The sequence below is a fragment of the Grus americana genome, chromosome 2, assembly GCF_028858705.1.
Source record: "Grus americana isolate bGruAme1 chromosome 2, bGruAme1.mat, whole genome shotgun sequence".
NCBI lineage: Eukaryota > Metazoa > Chordata > Aves > Gruiformes > Gruidae > Grus > Grus americana.
The window spans coordinates 70,513,824-70,519,823 of NC_072853.1; positions in this window are offsets into that span (position 1 = coordinate 70,513,824).

Below are 6,000 nucleotides of genomic sequence, written 5' to 3' on the forward strand. Positions count from 1 at the left end.
TTTATAAGAGCTTCATCACAGTGAAGACACTGAACCTGATCTAAAAATGATGAAAGTGGGTACGGGGAGAATATTGGCACCCAAGATGAAGCTGTCACTTGCTGGAGTTATCCACTTGCCTCCAGAAATGGAAAATTCACCATTTCACCTAGAAGCTTGTGCATCAGACTTTGAAATCTGTTGTCTGTAAATGTGAATACAGTGTTAAGAGCAGTATTTTTCAAGAAGCCACCTGTTTTTATGTGCCACACCATGCAAAAAGGAAAAAAAAAGTGAACTCTGTGAAGTTGTTTGATCTAAAAATACATTAATTCCATTTAGTAGTTGAAAGTAAGCAAAGAAACAGGCAGGGAATAATATAAGCCTCTCTGTTGTACATGATTGAAGATTGGTAATGAACAGTGCCTAAATGAGGAAAAGGCTGGGAACAAGCAGTCTCACAGTCTCTACAGTTTAAAAAGGGACTCATAACTATGAAGGAAATAACCTAGGAAGCTACTCTTTGTAGAAGCAATGACTGAGTTACCTAAAATAGATAACTTTCATAGGAAGTGCAGACATTGGTAAGAATCACGTAGATGGTGTGCCAAGTACTTTGGTTTTGCTTTGAGTGCTCGTCCTGCTATTAAATAACAGGTTGGTTTTAAGAAAGTTGTCTGTTCATTCATCCTGATCACCAACCAATTGCATAGTCACAAAAAGGAATTTATTTGATGTATTTAAGTGAATGACGGTACAGTAAATAAGAAATGGTAAGCCGGGACTCGGTCCAACGGCTGAAGAATTCTGTCCTACCAGAGGTAAAGGCATCAGGGCTGCAGCCAGAGACCATGTAGTGGATAGGCAAGCAGCCAGTCATGCAACTACGGGTCCATTCCAAAACACTGTCACTTCACTGTTAAAAATGTGAACTCATTTGCTTTAATTTGCAGTTACTGAATTTTGTTATGCCTTTCATTTTTAGAGTCCTGTATATTTTTTGTCAGAAGGTACAGAGTCACTAAATTCAAGTCCCTCTTTAGTCTTTTGATAAGCAAATCAGATTAATCATATTAGATTCCTCACTATAAAATATTTTTCTAGCCTTTGAATATTTCTATTTTCTGTACTCTCCCCCCATTTCTTTTTTAAAAATACAAACCCAGGAACTGTAGACAGAATCAACCTTAGTGATGCTGAACACTGAGGTTAAAACGCTCCTGAATTTTGCACTCACCAATCTTCTGCTTCCTTCATCTGAAGATCACATTATTGCTACAGCTTTCTATAAAGAGTTTGTGTGTGTTCTCAGTTTTCTATCACCAGTAAAGGCTTTACACTGCTTAACACTTTACAGCCCTCTGTTCTGCAGGTGTAGCTGCAATGCCTGCTTGCTAGATGTAAGAGTTTGCTTTTCAATGTAACAGAACAAAATTGTTTTGAGTAGGTTCAGTGTGTTGAGCAGCATAAAATTTCCCCTGTGACTTCCCTATCATTATTGCCTCTGTGCTGATTTTTATTTTATTGGTGCTTGATCTACATCACTCCTGAATCACTAATAAAAACACAGGGTATCTATCATTTGTCCTAATACCTCTGAAACCACAGTGAAAGACATTCAGATTTCATGATGGCTCCCACTTGCAGTTACATTTTGGCATGTTACTCAAGTAGTTGTTAATTCATACACATGTATTAGGGTTTTTGTAGAGTTTTGAAACATAAGACATCTCATGAGTCAGTTTGAATCACTCTGGTTTTGTTCCTGCATCTTGTTCACTTGATCATTTGCCCTGCGCATCCATGATGGCCAGCTTCCAGGATGCTTTCATTCCTCAGACAAAACTCAGCAAAAGTTCAGTGTCTAGACTGGTTTGGCTTATTCTCATATACAGCATGGGTGGTTCCTCCAGCCTGTCCCACGTCTCTGGTAAAGTTCCAGGCAGCCTTGATGTCTCACGTAACTTCTTACTGTGCCCTTCTGCTCATTCAGCATTTGGAGTCTCATTGAGTATTACGTAGTTGTAGTGTCTCCAGGCACTTTAAAAGATGCTGCCTATGAGTGGTATGGTCACAGTCAGCTCCAGGCCAGTTCGTTGGGAGGATGGGGATCACTGGGAAAAGTCATAAAGGCAGTAAGTACATGAACTCCAACTTGTGCTATTCCAGCAACTTCTTAATATAGTTCTTTAAATAAATTCATTAAGTTCTGCAGTGAAAATTGTCTTTTTGCTAACACCACTCTTTGAAAGATAGTCTAGAACTTCCCTCTTCTGTTCTTCTAACTTCACTTTACATTTATTCAGGACTCGTTTATACTTACGGGAACATTATCTTTTATGTTAAATAGCACTTCTGTTCCTGGGGAATTTACCTGCTCGATATTTATTTCTAGACAGTTATCATGTCCTTTCTCAGTCTTTGTTTTCCTAAGCTAAACAAGTCATTTTAGTCTTTTCTCATGAAGCAGACTTTCTGCTCCTCTCATCAGCCTAACAGCCCTTTTGTGTAACTTTTGAATTTGTGAGATAAGGTTTGTAAGGAGAGATAATATATTTTATTAGATCACTGATAGAGAAAATAGGAAAGCTTTTGGGTATACAAGTAATTTTCAGATATGCCCAAAGCTTACCAGCTTTTTCTCCAACTGTCTCAATTGTCTAATAAAAGATATTGCCTCTGCCTACAAGCATTTCCTCTCATACATTCTTAGACATTATTGGCTACACCATACATCTTTCCTGAAATACTCTATTTAATTCTGTCCTCCCAAATATTTCCGGTTTTGCAAATAATGACAGATGAAATTCTACCTCTGTGTTTCTTGGAAACACACCTCACCCTAGAAATTTTAGGATTTCCTTTGAACAACTCATGGGTTAGCTTACACTGGTGCCTCAGCATCTTTACTTGAGATACCGGTATGCACAGGGGTTTGTTCTACAAGTAACCTACTTTCCTTCAGTTCTTGGGTGATTTTACTCTTTCTATATGGTATTCCCATTTTCCCCCATATTGGTTTCCTGTTGCTACCTTGCCTGCACATTTGATTGAGCATCCCACTTTTTGTGCTAGGTCAGAAGGGGCACACCACTAGGTTCTCAGTAAAAGTTTGGGGGTTTTGGCACACCCATCTAACATCTCTCTTTTAGTCACTTCCTTACCAAGTTTAAAAACCATTAGGTTTAGGATTAGGTAATCCTTCTTTTCTCTGTTTTAATTAAGTACATAGATGAACTGTCACGTGTTTTATTGAAGTTCAGATAGATTAGATTTACTGTATTTTCCTCTTTCAGAAAAAAGTCAAAGATACTTTCATTTGACATGAGGTACACATGCTACATCGTGTTTCATTTTATCCTGTTTTCTGTTTATTTTCATGTCATTACTTTTGTTCCGTATCAAAACCCTTTTACACTGCAGAATTTAGCTTGCAAGCTTGTGGTACTTACTTTCAACTGATGGTATTTCAGTATTTTAAAAAATATATGAAATCAACAGGCCAAAAATATCCTGAGCCAGCTTTTTAAAGTCCCCTCCCTGGTTATAAGTTATCTGGACCAGCTGCTGTAATGTATTTATGCCTAGATACACACTAATTGTTGTCTCTCATCAAGTGGTTTGATTGCATAAGGCTACCAAAAGACTGAACAGCAGCTTGATTGTATTTTATTTTTTGCTTTGAAACATCAAGTAAGAACAAAGGCTATTTTGCTCTCTTCCTCCCCCACTATGTTTAGATATATATAAGGGGCCATATTTTCACGAGGGAAAACAACATGCCCTTAAAATGCTAGCCAACGTGTACTCAATTCCTCATGAGGACAAGAAAAGTTTAGTTTCAACGCATACTGTCAGGGGTGTCAAAAACTCCAGGTATATCTTAGCCGCCCAACGCATATGCCGTAGAAATCTCTGTGCTTACTCAAGAGTTTTTATATCCTTCAAGTAGTATGTATGACACAGTAAAAAGAACCCTTCATTACCGTTCAAAAGGTGCATGTACAGGAATTTCGATACTGAAACACATTAATATTTGAAAATAAATATTGCACACTTTTTTTTTTTTAAATATTTTAGAATTTCAGTAAAATAGCACAGGCCTGATCTAAACCCCACTGAAGTAAGTGGGAAGAAGCTGAGTGACTTCAAGGAGTAAGATGCCATGTATATGTTCTCCGCAGAGCACACCCGGTCAGGTGAAGAGGGGATACAGTGGGAGCTGGGATGTGTGAAACCTGTCCAGTGATTCATGCCTGTGTAAAACAGCTGATCTAAGGGCTTGGAGAGTCCCTCAAGGACACGCAAGCTGCATTTCTAATACAATTTTGAGTGAAGAGGGTTTCCTTTCCAAAAGTCGTCTTATTCTCAGCTCCAAATAATAGATGATCCTACCAAAATTGTATAAAAATTAGATGTCTTATAAAGATGAATGGTATGCTTTGTAGGATATCAAGTGTACTCCTCTTAAACAGTCTATTTTTAGTGATTTCTTAAGAAATTTTACGCATGTTTGTATATGTGAAGGTTTGACTGGACTCACCAATCTACTTTTTTTTAATAAACCAGCATAAAGTAGAATTTATTTACATAATGCAATGATCCATGAAGGTTACCATAACATTAAGGGACCATATTAACCGCTTGAATGGAATTCATTAGAAATTAACTACCACTTAAATTAATTTTCCCACATTCACAAGGCTGTAATGGTGGAAAAAGGAACCGTCCATCAGCATGTACTGACAGGAGAGCTGTCACTGCTTTTATTTATAGGTGAATACGTTAACCCATGAAGCAGCCTTTTCAGTCCAAATCTTGAGCTTCTGTACAAATAAGCTCCTTCAGAAGACTTTTCTTTTAATAAGTAATCCAGCTTCAGTTAAACAGGAACACATACTGCCTAGCGCTTTGGCCACTGGCAGCCTTTTCATAAAAACAGTAGAAAAATTTGCTCCTTAAAAATCCAGACTTCGCACTGTGCCTAGTTTATTTTCAATGGATAATATTATTGATTGATCTCATTTCAGTGATACTGTGTTATCAGTATTGGTAAAACTATACAAACAAAAGATTGTCCATTGATTTTTCTTCTTTTGTAGGTTGTTACATTGCTTGAATTTTTTAACTCTCTCACAAATGAATGTGTGTGCATGATGGAAGTCAATGATACTTGCACTCGTCTGTGATCTGGGTATACTTTGGGCAAATTTACTGTGGTACATTGCGGTAATCAATTTTAATAAGCTACAATAGGAAGGAGCTTTGTGGCACCTGTTAGATGACCACAGTTATCACAAACCAATACAGCATTAGAGGGGGGTGTCTTTTATCTGTGTCAACCTCATAGATGAAATGATCTTAGGACAATTTCCTGTACAGTTTAATCCAAACAATTTTTTTTATTAATAATTATAACTCAGAGCTAAGAGCTGGCACTTACCAATCAATAACACTTTTCATTTTCTTTTTAATAAAGTTCTGTAAGAATATGATAGGATTGTTAGCTTTTAAGAAATGCCCCTATCTCTCTCTCTTAATATTAAAATTATGAAATAAGATCAATTTTACATATTTTTCCATTGAAACCTACCATATCTAATAAACAGTGGTGACACAGCAGCATCAAATGAGCATGTGTGCCAACAATATTGCTCACAGAAGTGTTTCACTCTCATTGCTGTCCAGAAAGGGAAAATACGAAAGTTATGGTGACTCTGATAATGTTGTGAACACTTTCTCTGATGCTCCTCCATGATTTCCATAGCAGTGTCAGAGGAAGCTTCGCCACACAGTTGCTTGTATGAGGGATCTGGAGAGCAAGTGGTCTTCTTGGGTATTTCTATGAGTTTATTGCTGTGTTCAGACATGGCAGGCATAGCAATTGTATATATATGAGCTTTTCCTGGGTTATCCACAAGTCCCTATATTCTAGGGAATTAAAGGTTGTCCTGTTACTTCAGTGATAAAATTATATGCTGGTATCTTCTATGTTGTCCCTTCTGAACAGATTCTTTTCAA